Source organism: Penaeus monodon, chromosome 31 (assembly GCF_015228065.2).
Source record: "Penaeus monodon isolate SGIC_2016 chromosome 31, NSTDA_Pmon_1, whole genome shotgun sequence".
Lineage (NCBI taxonomy): Eukaryota > Metazoa > Arthropoda > Malacostraca > Decapoda > Penaeidae > Penaeus > Penaeus monodon.
Window position 1 is genome coordinate 32,465,181 of NC_051416.1, and position 335 is coordinate 32,465,515.

Here is a 335-nt window from a genome sequence, read left to right on the forward strand (position 1 = left end):
GCTTTAACATAAGGTACTAAGAGACAACCGGCAAAATAATGTACGCTTTTATTTGATTTACATAATAGCAATGAATTTCGTTCTAAAACTCAATTTACAGAGGACTCAACAAAGAAAGTAAAAACTATGTTAAAATAGCTACAAAGCACAAAACTAAGGAAAGTAAAAACGAAGTTAAATAAGCTACAAAGCACAACCTTAAAGTCTAACGCATATAATTGTGCTTTTATCTGTGCACCATTCTCTTTTGTTGTATTGATTCATATCATTACACCGAAATTATTTATCTTGCATCATTCGATAATGCGGAAAAAGAAAGGGTGAGAGGAAATAAG